At 41.4% G+C, this 18,093-nt stretch overlaps 1 long non-coding RNA gene across 1 annotated transcript in view; it reads right to left on the bottom strand.

Annotated features, from left to right (window-relative positions):
- LOC130369510 (uncharacterized) overlaps positions 1-18,093 on the bottom strand; it is an 86,405-nt gene that overhangs the window by 25,561 nt on the left and 42,751 nt on the right. Inside the window, exon 2 of the long non-coding RNA XR_008892795.1 lies at positions 7,896-8,138. This is a non-coding gene — a long non-coding RNA (uncharacterized LOC130369510). The remainder of the gene's footprint in view (positions 1-7,895; positions 8,139-18,093) is intronic.

Genomic DNA, 18,093 nt, shown 5'->3' with positions numbered 1-18,093 from the left:
AGGCGTCTGGCTGGAAGGGTGAGCTGAGTTACCTTATACTCACTTATTACGATATACCCAATTGATAGACCCAAGCCCTAATGTCCAAAACCTTGCACTATAGTGGTCAGTTTAGATTTTTAAACCAAGGTAGAAGGTTCCAGTGTCTGTGTGGAGCAGCTGGCACCAGCCAGGGATACGGATATTCCAAGGTATGTTCAAGGTAGAAGCAAATGTAAGTTTTATTGGTGGAATAAGACCTTAAAGGGGTACTCTACTGCCCCAGCTTTCAGAACATTTTGTTCCGAATGCTAGGTGTGGGCAGCAGAGGTCGTGTTGTCACGACCGCACACACCTTTTATAGTCTTATTGCCCCATTAAAACTTACCAATTACAATTTATCTCCCTCTTCTAGATTGTGAGCTTATCAAAGCAAGCATTATAGTGGGTGCCAACTGGCAAGTAGGACCAAGGTAGACCAGTGAAAAATGATACCAAGGTGGGTTTGATGTGACTGCATACCATTAATTTGTACTGCCCATCAATGTGTTTCAAATTCTTTATTAGACATATGTGAATAAGAAGTAAAATGTAGTGTATATGTTGATTACAAAATGATAGGTCAAAATAACATTAATCTAAACATAAAATAATGACATAAAACATTTCAGTTAACAGAACTGCTCATTTCATAGATTACAGACCTCTCTCCCTAGCTCACACATTTCCATAAATTGGCTGCAGCATTAAAATGTGTAGTCTGTGGTTGGAATGAGGGCAACTAACTATAAAATTGATGCTAGCATGCCCGCAGTGTGGAAACTGATAAAATAAGTAAAGCCAAGTAAAGAATATTTTCATGTATTAGAATGAATTTGACTCTGATTTAATACATTTATCTGTACTAAAAAATTATAATAATGGCATAATGATTTTTCATCAAAGTCCGGTTTATGGAGAATTATTGCCTTAAAAAAAATCCTAATTGAATGGGCTTTATCATTAGTGTGTCTTTAATTATTGTATCAAAACTGCAAATTACTATTTTTTTTATATTTTAAAGGGCCAGTCCACTTTATGTTATCACAAGCTTGTCAGAGAGATATGTTACAGTATAATATATACAATGTATTGGTGGTTGTGGTGCTTGGTACTGGTCAGAAATACTTGTAACTTGAAATGTTGCACAACTGTTTCAATGCATCTTTGCTAATGTTAATGTGAGTAGAAGAGTTTTAAAGAGGTTGACTGATCAAGACGACATATATCCATATTCACTATTAGGCCCCTGAGACCCCCCCTCCCCTATCAGGTCGAGTGGAAAGCTCAATGCTGGATTATAATATGGGTGGTTTAGACAGCTAATTTGTTCATAATATAATCTGTACCTGAAGAGGGAGAATGGGGCAACCGTACCTGGAAATTCTAGCTACGTCATCTATTCAATTCTCTATTCTCTTCACCATGGATTTTGAGCTTGCCTCAGATCATGATGCCGCTCGACAAAAAGTTCCTCCCCATCTGACATCAGAAGGAGCACGTTCTCATCTATGAACTGCTTTCAGTGTAGGCATTGGGAGGAAGTTTATCATTGAGTTTACCCTGGTTTTGTGGGGTAAATTTGTCACACAGTTTGTCTCAGATGCTGTTTAGAGACTTTTCATTGCGACTTTTGCTTTAGAAGTTTAAAAAAGTTGTGATTTCAGTTGATATCCAGCAGTGGTCAGGAATGTATCTTGTGAGACTTTTCAGTTTGTCGCACTGTTTGGCCCAACTGCCCTAGCTGGGGCACAAATCTACGCCAGCCCTGACTTGGCTTAGAAACGAACTGTGGACGGCATAATTAAAAAGTTGCATATTGGTCGCATAAGTTAAAAAGTTGCACAAAAAGTTGCAGAGGAAGCATCATATCAAGTAGAGTACTGAAGTAAGAAATGTGATCAGCACCTTATTTATCACATGCTCTGCACCATGTATTAAATTTGGTTCAGGTACACAGTTATTACCACACAAATGAATGGAGTAAAAAAAAAAACATGCACCTACACCACTCTTGATGAATTTCCACAATTGACTCAAGCTTCCCTCAATGAGGATCATAATGGAAACCAGGGAGCTCACTACTGAAGGTAAGGAACCTCCAGCTAGCAAGTTTTGGCTCTGTGAACCGCCTGCAGGAAATGATACAGTATTCTCTGAGCATAATGGGAAAAGGGCTAGCCTCCCCCCTCCCATATTACAGAGGTATATTATATACCAGTGATGGCGAACCTATGGCATGAAGTGCCCCCTCTGTGGGCACACGGCCATAGTTCGCCATTAGCCCATTCGGAACATCCCTGTGTCCCGAAAGATCTTTTTGTGACACAAGGATGCCCCGGTTACCTTTTTGTGGCCCCGCATTAACTTTAAAAATGCAGGGGCTGCCAGGAGGTAATGCAGGGGCCCAAAGCAACAGCAGAGCAGCAAGGAGGAGGATGCGCACGCATGGTAAGTTACCTGTATGTTGTACGTCATCTTCAGTGTTCCGACCACCACTCCTCTGGTCCTTGGACCTACTGCTATGGCCAGGAACGGTGGTCAGAACACTGAAGTGGGGCAGTACACAGGCATACAGCCTCCAGCCATACACTGTATATGGCTGAAGGCTGTATGTCTTTGGGGAGCTATACTGCACCTAATGTGGGGGAACTATACTGCACCTGATGTGGGGGAACTATACTGCACCTAATGTGGGGGAACTATTCTGCACCTAATGTGGGGAGCTATACTGCACCTAATGTGGGGAACTGTAATGCACCTAATGTGAGGAACTATACTGCACCTAATGTGGGGAACTATACTGCACGAAATGTGGGGAACTATACTGCACCTAATATGAGGTAACTATACTGCACCTAATGTGGGGGAACTAAACAGTACCTAATGTGGGGGAACTATACAGCACCTAATGTGGGGGAACAATACTGCCCCTAATGTGGGGGAACTATACTGTGCCTAATGTGGGGGAACTATACTGCTCCTAATCTAGGGGAACTATACTGAACCTAATGTGGGGAGCTATACTGCACCTAATGTGGTGGGAACTGCAACCTAATGTGGGGGGACTTATACTGCCAGCGTAATGTAGGGGAACTGTGCTGCCAATCTAATGTGGGGGAACTACAACCTATTGTGGGGTAACTATAAACTAGCAATTAAAAAAAAAGTTTGGATAATTGAACGCTGTTGTTGAGTTCTTCTTTTAAAACAAAAGATGTCAAATAGTTATGGCAACTGTATGAGTTTTTCTAAACTTAAACCTCAGTATTCTGATTTAATTCTTGTGCTGTCACTTTGAGGGAAAAAAAAGTTGGCGTGCTTTACGGTTTGGGCACTCGGGCACAAAAAGGTTCACCATCACTGTTATATACCAATGTTACTATCTTTGGTGTTAAAGAAGGACTTAAAAGATCCTGTTAGCTTGATGCATCATCATCATCTGACCACTGAAACAAACTAAAATGGTGTAAGTAGATACCGCATTTCACTATCCAAGTTAAGCTAAAATTACATTAATAATGCATTTCTGAGTCTGTATTATAGCTTAATGGGGCACTTCGCCCCTAGACATCTTACCCCTATCCAAAGGATAGGGAATAAGATAGATGCCTGATTGCAGGGGTCCCGTCGCTGAGCACTCCTGTGATCTCTCCTGCAGCACCCAGTGTCATCTGCTTCACTGAGCGAACTTCACTCCCTGCCTGATGACGTGCGAAACAGGGGCCAGAGTATCATGACTTCATGGCCCCTGCCCCCTCGTGATGTCACGCCCCACCCCGCTCAATACAAGTCTATTGGAGTGGGCGTGACAGTCGCCCCCCACTCCATTGGATAGGGGATAAGATGTCTAGGGGCAGAATATCCCTTTAAGTTCTCATGCTTACTTTGGGTCTAATCACCTGCACTGAGGTGGCGCCCAATAAGGGGTACTGTGCATAGGGTTTTTGGTGTTTGTGACTCCATGGCACTGTTAACCTACACGGTCTGAGAATACATTATTTTGCTGGAGGTAGCAGAACTTAAACAATACAGTCTCTGGTGCAGAGGGATGGGTGGAATGGAACCCAGGGAGCCTTTAGCCTAGTTGGGAGCTGTAGTGGCTGATGAATGCAGCTTTAAGATTAGAAGCAGCACACGCTGAATTGGAAGACTTAACTTGACTGACTGACTGACTGAAGCAGAGATTTCTCCAAGTACTTTGCTTACCACCAGAGTTTAGTAGACTTCTCTTCTTAGCTTCTTCTCTCGGTATGCTAAGCTTACAAGCTGGAACACACTTTCCTCTCACTCTGAACTTCTGACTAGAACTGCACTCTCCTCCCTCCCTACACTACATTAAGAGAAAGGTTTGGGGGTCTCCCATTGGGCAATCAGAGCCACCCAGTCACTCTGCCACAGGCCTTTAAGGGTACAGTACATAAACATAACAATGAATCACATTTTTACAGCTTAAACAATAGAGCAGTGGGTACAGTAAGCTGTCAGACAGGGTGTCTGAGGCAATCTCTAGCCATTGGACAGCCTTTGGTGCTAGAACACCCCACTGATAGCACAATAGATCCCTATGATAGATCTCCATGATGCATTTCAGGTCATTAGACCTGCACACAAGCCAGGAGTTGGAGACATAATATTGATGCAAAAATATGCTCTGGGTGGGTGTCTCAGCACCCCTTCCACAGCATGTGATTGACCATTAAAGGTCCTGCAGCTATGACGAGCCGAGTCTTCTCCCTGGGGGTGTTATTCCTGCAGGACCTTCTGTTTGTTGACCTGTGTAGAGGAAGAGAAGTTCAGTTGCCCATAGCAACCAATCAAATTGCTTCTTCCATTGATACAAGGACCTTTGAAAAATGAAAGAAGCAATCTGATTGGTTGCTATGGGAAACTCCACCACTCTTCCTCTACACAGGTTTTGAGAAATCTCACCCATTGCATCCAGCTTGCTCTTCTGTCCAGCAACTTAGTAGCCACTGGGAAAGCTTCTTTCTAAGGACTCCAATGCCAGCATGTAAATGGTCAGCATATAATTCTCTGTTATCTGAAATATATGGCTGGCTACAGCATCCCCTAGCAAACAGTCACCCGAGTTTTCTAAAACCTGCTCACTGGACCAAATTCAATTTATCAAGGGGTTTTCTACATAAGACAACTTCTAAATGGGTGTTCCAGTTTGGAGTTTATTACTATGTATTTGTTTTCTGTGAATCAGCACAATTGTGATCATTATAAAACTGTCAAATACCCAGATACACAGAGAACTGTTGTTCATGTATAAATAAAGTTCCTCTTGAGTGCTGCATTTTTATCTTCCAATATAAAAGTTAAGTACCAATAGAATACTAACCTATGGTGTCTGGTACACTAAAATAATATTTTCAGACCTAAACCTGTCAAAAGCACAATCTTTTACCATATGTACATTTCACACTGTATATCTGGATACATCTTCTTCTATACAGATATATAGAGCAACAATATATGTGTAAATAGAGCCTTGGACACACAATACATTCTGGATTCCATTGCCAGACTGTAAATGGCCATAAACGAAAGCCTATAGCTTGTACATGTGCGGTAAATGTCTCTTTTGATGATAGACATTTTATATAATTAATAAACAGACTGTAGTACCATTAGTCAGCACCAAGGACAGCGTATTCCTTTATAAAGTACTTTAGTTATCAGATGAGTCCATTATTGTATAACATCTTGTACGTGTACATTTTCTTGCTATCACTTGTCTATTTGCTATAACTGAAAAACAATCTACTAATTGAACCGTGAAAAGGATTTTTCCAGGGATTTAAATATGGAGTGATATTGAATAATGAATCTAGCAATGACCTCGGAACTCACGCTTCACAAGCTAGAGATAGTCTGCGTGCAGAATCTGTGTGTGTATCCGCATTAAAGATCCTGCTCGATCACATATATTCTGATTATTTTCCTCAGTACTATCAGCAGAACCTGCATTTCATTTAACCTCATTAGATGGAAGTGGGGCAGCATTTTGTGCCCTTCTTGCTTTCTGAGTACTTGCAACCTCCTACGCAGACACCCACACAGAGTAGCTTTTAATGCATGGGGTGATAAATGTTAAATCAGCCGGAGAAATTGTAACATCTTTGTGGTCAACCTTCCTGCATCTTAAAATTTAATTGATGTTCATACTTCATGGCTAGGGACAAGTGAACTATGGTTTATGCAGACATAGGCATGACATGAATCTTAACTAAGAAACGAATAAACAAAGTCTTTAAGCCATATGCACACTTCATATTCTCATGGAGAAATAACATAACCTGTTTGCCTACACCCGCAAAATGAACACTTTTGCCTATTTGCGTATATATGAAATGGCAGTAAGTCATTGTGGCATTAAAGGAATCCTGTCATCAGCGTCATCCTCACAACCTGTTCCTACAGGCTTGTAGTGCAAGTTACACTGAATAAAATGATACTTACCCTTGCCAAATCCATTGCTCTGTTTCGCTGTTATGCTATTTATGCAGTTGTGGCTTGAGGGAGGGGCTGAGCTTCAGGACAAGAATGACCTCAGAGCTGCTGCTGCTGCTTTCTCTCACCGGTGTTCTGAGGTGTATGCGGCTGTTGGGTGGCAAGGATGCAGAATTCTTCAGGGTGCAAAAATGACCGGCAGAGGGAGAAATCAGTAGCAGCTGTGACATCATCAGACTCCTGCAGCTTCACCCGTGCTCCAGGTCTGCAACTGAATGAGAAACTTAACAGCAAAACAGAGCGACGGATCTGAAGGGGTTAAGTATCATTGTAATCAGTGTCCCCTGCACTACAAGCCTGTTCCAGCAGGTTGTGCAGGTGACACTGACGACATTGAAGACCTAAATAAACTGGGACAAAGAGGGGCTTAACTACTATATGGGGATAAAAGGGGTCTAACTACTATATGGAGACCTAGAGAGGCCAAATAATTTATTGGAGCAAAAAGTGCACACTATGAATGTGTGGGGCAATACAGGTTAGTAGTTTGTATAGATGTGAATAGGGTGCTGTAGCGAGAAGCCTAAAACATTTTTCCGGTAGATCCTATGGAAAAGGTCCGTGGTCTGGAAAAGTCTTCATGATGTCCCAGGCGTGATGGAGAAGAAAAGGTAACATATAGGGTGTATTCACACGTACAGTATCCTGCCCATATTTTACGTATTTTGAAGCTGTGCTCAGTCAATTAATTTACATTGAAATCTGCAGCTTTAAATCATGTGCATCAAATATGCTCAGGATACTGTACATGTGAATAGACCCTAAGAACTCCAATCAAAGAAGGCATCAGTAAATAAATTGGGGCTCAGGGTCAATGAATAAGGGAAAATGTTTTATGTATTTAAGGTAAAAATTATACACAATAAATATAGTAGTGGTCTGTGACTCACAGGGCCCTTGTGGGTCAATAGAACCACAGATGGTATAATATATATATAAAATGATAGATATATCAATCAATAGTAAAACAACATAAAAATATGTCTTAGTATAAAGTAACCACAAATGGTAAGTACAGCCTGGATGGGTATAGGGCAAATGGATACTTGTTCGGAAGTGATGCTATTTTGACAGTATTAGATAACTGTTGCATAAGTTATTATAATCCAGGGGAATGTTTTAGATAGTAAGTGCTTTCCCTTTTCAGATGTATAAGATAACAGCGCTGGTTGAAATAAATGTATCTGACCTGTAATAGTTTGTATCAAATAGTGACCTTGCGGTGATGTACGTAACAATCCTATGCCAGAGAGCCTGCTGCAGGAGACTCGGCCGTCTCGCAATTATGCAGCGGTGAACTGGACTTCGGGGTCACAGATTGCAGTGCTGAGGTATAAGGATAGTCAGAAAAATACCTTGTCGGTGAGCGATGGTCTCCGGTGAGGTCCCGGCTCTTTGGGCAGAGAGTGCACTGCTAGAGACTCGGCCGTTCCAGGTCTGCAGCGGGGGTAGTGGGCTCACTCGTTGTGGGCTGCAGCGGTTCTCCTGTGGATAGGGGATGGACAGGCAGGTAGTGTCCTCGTGGCAGGGTGGTGCGCACTGTCCAATAATAATGGACAAGTGTGTTATCGGTCAAACAAGGCATCACCTATGATTCACTAAGAAAAAGTATAACCTGTGAGTCATTGCATGTAACTGTATTGTAATCACTTATATAGTCTGCAGAACAAGTTTAGACTTATTATCCATCACTATAAAGTCATTGTATAGGGAGAATTTTGGTCTTTGTAAAATAAATGTTATTCAGTAACAGTATGTTAATAATATTCATTCACAATGTTGTGATAATGGTAGTTGTTATGATGTGGTGGTATTATTTGTCCTTTGTATTTAGAGGTATACAGTAGTATGATGCATGGACATTTTTTGTTATATTCTCTGTCAGTACTGTTACAGGAGGGGTATAGGGAGGTGAAATTAAACAGGAGGTGCTGTGTGTTTTCCCCCCAGACTAAAATTTGCTGATATCTTTAGCCAACCCATTCTGCCTTATCTCAGAGATGCCCCTGAAGATTGATATCTTTGGATTTTAAGAGCTAGGGTGGCAAGAAAGAGTCACTGATATTCTTCTGTAACCAGTCCATGACTAAACAACCCTTATGGCATGGTGCTTGGCTACAAATGGTTGGCCACAATTCTAAGCCCTACTGTCCAAATAATCTGAGGACCATGGGTATGCCAAAAACATTATCCTACTAAAACACCCCTTCCACCAGCATGAACTATTGACACCTGACAGGGAGGGGTGTGTGTGCAAAACTTTGACCCTTTTATAAGTGTGGTGCAACAGAAATCTGGATTAATCTGAACAGGGGAATGTTTTTCTACTACTCTGTGATTCCATGTTTGCATTTTTTTTTTTTTTGTCCACTAGAGTCTTTCCTCTCTGTATCTGTATCTGTATATTCACTGAAAATGTCTGAGCACCACCTGTTTATCTGAATAATTCTTAAAGGGATTTTCTAGAGAAAGATAATTGTTGGCCTATCAACAGGTCCTAGAATGCAATGAGGCATGTATAGCTTCTCCTCACCGGCTTAGATCGATGTAGGCCTTTCAGTTACTGGTACTCTTATGAGTAAAGATGTAACTCTCTTGGTTACTGAAGAAATCTCCTTTAGTCGTACACTGGTAAACCTGGACACATCTGTAGTCTTTACAGAGCCTATGGCTTTATACGCTCCCAGAATGGTCTAGTGTCCTAAGCTAGAGGAGAGAGGGACTTTATATGCCTCATCTCCTCACACTATAGAAAACTCCTACTACCAACAGAATATCCTCTCTCAGGCTTAAAATGAGAGCAATGGATCCTGCACTGCCCGGGGCTTCCCATTCTTAGTCTGTCACAACTCACTTGCTCTTTATCTTAAAAAAAAAAACAACTACTAGGCCTCAGCAACACTCTTAGTACATGAAGGCAGTAGTACATTGTCGAAGGGCAAATACAATGAGGTACTTGGAGATGACTCATCCGACAACCATAAAGCAACACGAAAAACACACAGTGGGACTTTGCACTACTATTATATCACTGTCCATTACAGGGTTAAATGCAATTATAGAGAGGACTTTTGATTGGAATAAATCCAAAAATCAGGACCACAACAGACAGTCAAACAATCCTCGAACCAAACAAGTATTCTTTGAAAGACATGTCAAAATAATAACATTAGCATAGCAACAGTTTACATAAAGAGAGAAATACATGGTGCTTGCTAAACCAGGAAAGCAAAGATGTGAGCGAGACATGCACCGTTGTGCTGAGTTCCATTAGCTGTATTCATACTGCTTCTGTATAGTGCTTCTAGATTGCAAAAAAGAAATACCTATTTAGCCTCCCCTCTACAGTCACAATGTAGCTAATATTTTAAAAGCTTCCATAATATGAAGAAAAGTAGTTGATTGCTGAGGTAAATGGGATTAATATTTGGCTTCAGTCACTTACTGTTGAGTCTACTTGATATGATTGAATCTGTATTATTTTTCTCTTCAGATGATTTTCTTTTGTCCATCGATTATTCACTTGATGGAAATGAAACATTTCCTTACTGTACACAAGTCAGACTTGAATGTAAATTCTCAAGGCAGGCATGCGAAATCTCAAACACCAATGTACTAAACTCATACAGGAATAAATAGCGGCTTCCAGCACCTGCTTCATCTCGATTTGCATATTCTTTGTAGCCAATTTTAAGAATATGCCTGAGTTAGGTTTATGAATATTAATAAGAGACCACAGAGCTGCCAAAATCATTTTAACTTTTAGTGCATCTTAGTTTTAGAGGTAAGTCAGTTTATAGAGAGGAATAAAGGCACGAAATGTCTTCTTGTTGTCCTTGTGTAGCTTTATTTTTGGAGAGTTTTAGGTTAATTTTTCAGAATGGTGTATCAGCATTATCACAGTACCATAGCTCCTCATTAGCCTTTTCATTAGCAGAGAAGATCATGCATATATAATGAAGTGCTGGCAGAGTGAGTCTTCATGTTTGTTGTAAAAACAAAATTCTGCATTTTAATTCTAGTGATGTGATGAAGGAGATGAAATCTCAATGTCAGCACAAGGGAATAAACTTCAGATCATAGAGCTGCTCTGTAAAATCGCATATGCTCACCATTTGCATCTCTTAGATGTAAGTCAACCATGCACTGGTCAAATTGCTCCTGTGACAAGCGCCATTATTTCCAAAGGCTAGAGTTCCACTACAAATGACTAGAATCATTATGGTGTTTTAAAGCAGTTGGTGTTTCAGGAAGGCTGTATAAGCAGAGTGCAGAAAACACTGATCAGTGCTATGCTATGGCTTAACCTTTGTCGGCAATCGAAATAAGGCATATCATAGTCCCCTATAGTGTCTTAAAAACTGCGTATAAAAAAAAAATATGATTGTGAATATGAAGAAGCACCCCCTTTCCCATTTTATAAATAAAAGCATGTAAACAAAGATAAACAAATGTGGTAGCTTGGGGGGTGTAGGGTTGAACAGGGGTGTTGCAATGTAGTGTTGCTGGGTATAGGATTAACTCTTGATTGTCGTGACGCCAGGGTGCGGGTTCCTCTGTGTATATATATATATATATATATATATATATATATCCTACCACCACCTGTCCCAAGAGTGATAGGGAGGAATAAAGGATTGTCCACAGCCGGAATTGTAATAAACTTGAAATAACTTTACTGCAGATTTTATGCAGGATGCAATTATCAACAGTCTTTACAAGAGGACCGGGATTTAGGCTCCTCACAGGTTGGCTGGGACTTTGTAGGAAATAAGCTTTGATTCCTTTTGTACGCGGTTCCACTGAATTTAGGGGTATGTTTAGGTTCAGTAGTCATGTAGGATTTGGTAGGATGGAGTTGAATTAATTCACGGTTTAGCATGCGCCTGAAGTGGAAGGCTTCAGGCCTAGATTGTCTTGTCACTGCAATCACAGATCTGCTCAGTCTGGTAGTCCGGAACTAAGAGATAGATTATTGGATACAGCGCTCTTATATACAAAAGGGGCAGGATCAAAGTGTATTCAAACCTGTCAGTCCTAGTACAAAGCATTATGGTACATCCCATGACCTATCACATGACCCAAAGGTCCCCAAACCTGCCTGTCCTAGTACAAAGCATTATGGTACATCCCATGACCTATCACATGACCCAAAGGTCCTTAACCTTAGCATGACAGAATTATTAAATATCACATGACCTAAGGTCCTGTACATTAATTACACTATACTAAAATGTATTAAATATAAAAAAATTTATGACATTAGGAGGCGATTAGTGGTTAATCCACCAAGAGAGCCCTATCAGCACGTAGGAACTCTGACTATGGGGACCAATGACTAAGGTATGGGACCAGGTCCAGTACTGGGACACCACACAAACATTTGGTATAGCTAATTAAACCGCATGGTAAATGGTGTTAACATGAAAAAATAATGACTTTTGATCACTTCATATATTAGAAAATAATTATTAAAAACAGATCAAAAATCCCCATATAAACAAAATGATACTGCTAAAAACAACAGATCACAGCACAAAAAATGAGCCTTCACAGAGCTCCGTATTTGCAAATAGGGCAAAATAGGGCAATTTTAAAGGGGTCATCTGGTGGGAAGGGTTTATTTATCTATTTATTTTTTGTGAACTATGCTCATTCTTCAGTACATAAAAAAAAATAAACCTCCATATTCCTTCAGGGCTTCTGTGGCGCCTTTGGTGTCCTGCACTGGTACCCAGTGCGATCCTTATCCTCAGCTGTAGCATGACATATTGGGTCTAAATAGCACACGCTTCAGCTCAGCGAATAGATGGCCACAGCCCATGTTGGCGGCAATAGCAGCTCTGTGGGCACCCCCCATTTTCCCAGGGCCAGTGGTAGTAGCAAGCAAACTGACACACCTGGCATCATGCTGTTTGTGTGTCCTATGCTTCATGTCCTTCACTGCCATCTGGTACTAGGAGGTTGTACGCATCGTGACATATTATGTACAACGGCTACAGGAGTGGACTTCTATGTAGTAGAAGCCTGCCCTAGAGGACCCGCTTCATATAGTAAAGTAATACAAACAAGTACAGTACTTATAGTTTTGCACATCCACCTTAGTGACCAACTGCCCACTAGACCACACCATATACTGACTGTAGTGATATTTCTATTGCACCTGAGGGTGCAGATTTGCGGTTCTGGAGCAGAAGCTTGTTACATACTGCGCTCCAGCGGTTAGCACCATATCCCCGGTCTCCGGGGGGGACCTGGATTCGCATTGCTGGACGCGCCCGCATGCGAATCCCGGTCCCCCCCGGAGACCGGGGATATGGTGCCCGTCACTTACCCACGTCCACTCCTGCTGCTTCGTCTCATCCTCGGTGTGCGTGTCCCCGTCCCTTAGGGTGCGCGCACATCGGAGCTTTGAAATTTAAAGGACCAGTGCGCCCATAATTAGTAAGCGCACCTGAACACTACATTATAAATCCCTGCATCTCTCCCACATCCATGTCAGATCTTCAGTGCTCATTGCCTAAGAGAAAGCGTTCCCATTGCCTGTTTTGCCTACCCTTATTACTAGACTTCCTTGCTACATTTTTTGACTATGAACCTTTGCCGCCTGCCTTGACCTTCTGCTACATTGACTACGCCTCTATCTCATCCTCCTGTACCTTGCCTTGCCCAGTACCTGTGTGGTTGAGCCGTATTGGGGGTAGCGAACTGGGTGCCGACCGGCTGCAGAAAATCCATCCTTCCTTGCAGTGCGCTCTGGTGAAGACCAGCGGCAATTTAGACTCCGCTCCTCGATAAGGAAAGAGTCATCAGCCACACAGGTAGAGGAACCATGACCTGCTCCGTAACATCCGCATCCAGGTACGTGACAAAGCTGTCTCGTCCAGCTTTTCCAGGCTCCTGAATGGCAAATATGCTTGGAACTGTGTGTGGCAATCAGACCCTGTAATGATTACAGAATCAAGGGTCATTACAGGATCTGACTGTCACACACAACTTTCCCAGTCTCCTGGATGGCACATCTGCTTAGTACAGCAACCACATGGCCACCATTACTAACCTGGAATATTTGTGGGAGCGGGCGGGATTGGAATACACATGTTACTGGACGGGGTGGGAGCAAGATAAAAAACCAGTCCCGCACAGGAATATTATATATACTGTAAATGTAGCAGCTTACAATGAAGAAAATCTCACTAAGTAGATTCCAGGAGTCTGTGATATCATCGCATCACCTCTCCTCTCTCCTTTATACAAAAAATGCATCAATTTACCAACAACCAATAAACAGGTCCTGCAGGGATCCCAGTGAGACACTGCACATATTTTATACATGCAGCCAAGGGCAGCCTAGATTTTGCAAAAGGCAATGGTTTAGACCTGCAAAGGTGGAGAGCAATTTCTGCAGTTAGTGACTAGAGCCACCTTGTGAGTTAACATAAAAGGTGGCCGAAAATAACCCAGAGACCCATAACAACAGAAGTACAGGCTGACAGCCCATTCTCCATTTTGGCTCAAAAATGTTGGGTCCTTGGTAAAATAACAGTAATGTCTGTGTCATTCTGAGGGATCACCCTTTTTTTTTTTTTGTTAAACTCTTTATTTCAAATGTGCTAGTTTACAAAATATTCAAATTATCAAAAAAAAAAAAAAAAGGAAAAAACCTCCAAATAGTGCATTACATACAGATAGGTAAACCCTTCTCCCTCCCCCCCCCCCCCTGAAAAAAAAAAAAAAAACGTTCCCCTTCCCCCCACCAACCCCCCCCCACCCCCTCTCTCCTTACTATCCAGCCCCTTTCGTCCTATTATACTTTTAATTACTTCCCTCCATTCATATATAGATGGAATATCTGGAGATAACCATTTTCGGATAATTAATAGTCTAGCAGAGAAAAGCCTACACATCAATTTCCTCTTTTCCCCCTTTGGCAAATTTACATTACTCTCATCTCCCATGAGGACTAATGCCAGGTTATCCCTTACCTTATATTTCCCTTTTTCTAATAGGGGGGAGAGGGGACAACACTGTCTAGTTCCGTGTGAAAGAACAAAACTCTCTGAAGCACCTCCCTAGCCTCCGCCTCCGAATTTAATAACTTAACTAAATCTATAAACCCTTTCCCAAACCCCATCCTGGCGAGAACTCCCCAAAGAAAATCCCACTCCACCCTGTCAAACGCTTTAACCGCATCTAATGACAGGATGGAGTGGGATCCTACACCTCCCCCGAGCTCTATATTAGAAAACACCTTGTGAATGTTGTGTTTTGTCATCCTACCAGGTATAAAACCACACTGGTCTTCATGCACCAGTGCGGTAATCACCTTCTGTACTCTCAGAGAAAGGGTTTTGGCCACGATCTTTGTATCCGTATTTAGTAATGAGATGGGCCTATATGACTCCATTAAAGTTTTATCCTTGTTTGCCTTTTGTAGTAGGATTATCTCAGCTTCCCTCATGGATTTGGGAAGCTTCCCTTCTCTACCAGCTGTTTTGACGGTTCTCAACAGTTCGGCGAGCAAAACTTTTCTGAATTTCCTGTAAATTTCAAAGGGAAATCCGTCTCCCCCAGGGGAAGTGTTTCCCGTAACTGACTCTAGGGCCATCTCAAGCTCCCTTAAGGTCACTGGTTCTTCTATGACGTCTTGAAGCTCTTCTGGCACTTGTGACAAAGCGATATCTACTAAGTACTTTTCTAGTTCCCCCTTTGACCTAATAAGTTCTGATGTGTAAAGCGTTTTGTAAAAGAAAGCAAACTCCCTCCTGATCTCCTCAGGCTCCCTACACATGCAACCCTGACTACCCTTTATTACAGCAATATAGTTAATTTTTTGTTGGTTCCGAATTATATTCATTAGTCTCTTATTGGGTTTCCCTAGCTCTTTAACTCGCTGCTGCCCATAGAACTTCATCTTATTTTTACTTTTCTCCCTTAAGTATCTATTTAATCTATTTTGGGCGCCTTTCCACCTCTCCTCCATTTCAGCATCTGTGGGGTTCATAATGCAGCTATTCTCCAGTTCTACCGCCTCTTTTACTAGCTCCTCTTCCTTTTTTTTAAACTCTTTCCTCTTTTTCAATATGGCCCATAACAGTTCTCCCCTAAGAAAGGATTTTGCGGTATCCCATACAATCTGGTCTGGTGCGGAGTCCCAATTAATACGAAAAAATTCCTCCATACGCTTCTCAATGCTGCTGGTGTCAGTCAATTCCAACCAATACGGGTTAATTTTCCTCATTTTCGTATCTAGCCCTTTGTTTGCCCCAACTATAATTTCTAATGGGGAGTGATCTGAGATGCACCTAGTCAGGTACCTAATTTTTTTTATATGGATGACTCTTTCTTTATTACCCAAACCCAAATCTATTCTGGACAACGTATGAGATGATTTATTCCATTCATCTAATCCTCCAGAGGTCCGCAAACCCCATTTCCCTACACATTTTTGCCAAAGGGGACCCAGGGTTCCTAGCTTCCTTACCATCCGTTCTTAATCTGTCCATATTTTCTTCCATAACACAGTTAAAGTCTCCCTTGACTAAGACCGGACAGTTTCCCTGCTCAAGCAATACTCATAGATCATCTCTAGAACCCTAGGTGAAATCGGGGGCGGGACATATATGAAGGCAATTATACACACTAAACCCTCTAATCTCCCGTGTAAAACAACAAATCTGCCTGATGCATCTATAAATGTGTCCAAAGTTTCCCACTTCACCTTCCTGTGAATAAAAACAGATACGCCCCTTGAGTGTGAAGTAAAGACTGAATGGTAGCTATGCGACCACCAGTTCCTATTCAAAGTATGTTTGCTGTAATTTGTGAAGTGTGTTTCTAAAAGTCCCACAATCCCCGGTAAGTAATTTTTGATAGCATTCACAACCATTAACCTTTTGACTCGATCTCCCAACCCCCTAATATTCCACGTAATTATTCGTGTACCCATCCAAAATACCTATAAAAAATTAAAAAAAACATGATACTTTACTTTTCCCAAACTTACCCTAAAAAATGTTAAACAATTTGTATAATAGCCCGTCACCTTATAGCCCGTATTATACCCCGAGGAGAGCACCGCAATCCCTTTAAAGTATTTGAGATGCATATATTATAAACCCCTGCTGTCTAATTCCATAACAAAACCAGTACATCCCAGGGAGACCAAAAAAAAAAAAAGTGTGAGAGAGAGAGAGAGAGGGGAAGAAAAAAAAAAAAAAAGCAGGGGACACCCCAACCCCAACCACCTCCCCCTCCTTGCAACCTGCCCCAAAAAAGCTGGCAGATCTCTATCCTAGCATTTTATCCCAGCCTTGATTCCTACATAGCCCCTTTTCCATTAATCAACAGTAACATTTTTTAGGCCCTTTTTGTCCATCCAAATTTTGGCATCGCCTGCGTTATAAAAAAAAAACAGTATGGTCATTATAAATCATATATTCAAAATAATTTTTTTTAATTCACATATACAATATGTCTACTTTATGTTTGCATCATAAAATTGACGTGTTTTTACTTTTGGAAGACATCAGAGGGCTTCAAAGTTCAGCAGCAATTTTCCAATTTTTCACAAAATTTTGAAACTCTCTTTTTTTCAGGGACCAGTTCAGGTTTGAAGTGGATTTGAAGGGTCTTCATATTAGAAATATACCATAAAAGACCCCATTATAAAAACTGCACCCCCCAAAGTATTCAAAATGACATTCAGTCAGCGTTTTAACCCTTTAGGTGTTTCACAGGAATAGCAGCAAAGTGAAGGAGAAAATTCACAATCTTCATTTTTTACACTCGCATGTTTTTGTAGACCCAATTTTTGAATTTTTGCAAGGGGTAAAAAGGAGAAAATTTTTACTTGTATTTGAAACCCAATTTCTCTCGAATAAGCACATACCTCATATGTCTATGTAAAGTGTTCGGCGGGCGCAGTAGAGGGCTCAGAAGGGAAGGAGCGACAAATGGTTTTTGGGGGGCATGTCACATTTAGGAAGCCCCTATGGTGCCAGAACAGCAAAAAAAACCACATGGCATACCATTTTGGAAACTAGACCCCTCGGGGAACATAACAAGGGGTAAAGTAAACCTTAATACCCCACAGGTGGTTCACGACTTTTGCATACATAAAAAAAAAAAAAAAAATTCCCTAAAATGCTTGGTTTCCCAAAAGTTTTATATTTTTAAAAAGGGTAATAGCAGAAAATACCCCCCAAAATTTGAAGCCCAATTTCCCCCGATTCAGAAAATACCCCATATGGGGGTGAAAAGTGCTCTGCTGGCGCACTACAGGTCTCAGAAGAGAAGGAGTCACATTTGGCTTTTTTGAAGGAAATTTTGCTCTGGGGGCATGCCGCATTTAGGAAGCCCCTATGGTGCCAGGACAGCAAAAAACCCCACATGGCATACCATTTTGGAAACTAGACCCCTTGGGGAACGTAACAAGGGGTAAAGTGAACCTTAATACCCCACAGGTGTTTCACGACTTTTGCATATGTAAAAAAAATATTTTTTTTTTTACCTAAAATGCCTCTTTTCCCAAAAATTTAACATTTTTAAAAA

Source organism: Hyla sarda, chromosome 4 (genome assembly GCF_029499605.1).
Source record: "Hyla sarda isolate aHylSar1 chromosome 4, aHylSar1.hap1, whole genome shotgun sequence".
Taxonomy (NCBI): domain Eukaryota; kingdom Metazoa; phylum Chordata; class Amphibia; order Anura; family Hylidae; genus Hyla; species Hyla sarda.
The sequence above is the reverse complement of the archived record's forward strand: the minus strand, read 5'-3'. Positions and strand labels throughout refer to the sequence as shown.